Here is a 1,049-nt window from a genome sequence, read left to right on the forward strand (position 1 = left end):
ACAAAACTTGCAGGGATTATGTCTATAGGGGACCCAACGCCCCTGCTTGTGCCTACCCCCCCTTCCCTACCACTTACATCTATCACTGAGGCACTGATGTAGGGAAGTGAGAACTGCAGATGTGGGTTGGGGCCACCTTAAGCCACAGTCAGTATAAGTGCACAACCAAAAAATCTTCACTAGGGTTAAGGGGATATGGGCCACTAAAAAGATTTTGCTATGGGACATCGTAACACTATGGATTAGAACTCCCCCCAGTGATTTTACCCTTTCTTCTCCTTTACTATAAATAAAACTTATGAAAATAAGTAAGCTAAACATTTAAATACACGCAATGAGGGCCCTGCCTTAAAGAGCTTACCATCTATGATTTTGTATGACATTAAAATCAAACATTAGGATTAATCTACATTTTTGCTGCTGTAGTCAGTGACCATGGCAACCAAACAGCATTTAAATATGCTTAGCTGTATTATCTTAAAACTCAAATTTATTTTCATTTTACCCAACCCCACTGTCTATAGCTGAACAAATCTACAATTATTCCTGGCACATTGTCACCCAGACCTTAACCCAGGTACACAAAACATGAATGGTGGAATGTAATTTTATTTACAAGCAGCACTACGTCTATACATTGCTTTATACTATGTGCACAAATGGTGTCCGTAATTATAATGAATATTATCATAATTGTATTATTTTCTGATACTAATAAACATCCTGAATCATAGTACCACGATTTCAGGCAAATATATTAACTTTATTAAATTAGTGTGTCCATTTAATAATTTAAAAAAAGAAAATGATTAGTGGAAAAGAAGTGAGGTTATATCATATGACTAGAAGAGCTATAATTGTAAGATTAATAACAATACATTATATTAACAAGAAAACAGCTGGGTATTTTTTTTTCTTTTACCCTCCCGCCTCTTACCAGGAAATCCAACAACCATAAAATTAGATGCTCCCACCAGCCCCCACCCTTCTGCATCTCTGCTGCAGCCTGACATCCAGCCATATTGGGTTTACTGTTATCCTAGCTCTGC

This window comes from Xenopus laevis, chromosome 7L (genome assembly GCF_017654675.1).
Source record: "Xenopus laevis strain J_2021 chromosome 7L, Xenopus_laevis_v10.1, whole genome shotgun sequence".
Lineage (NCBI taxonomy): Eukaryota > Metazoa > Chordata > Amphibia > Anura > Pipidae > Xenopus > Xenopus laevis.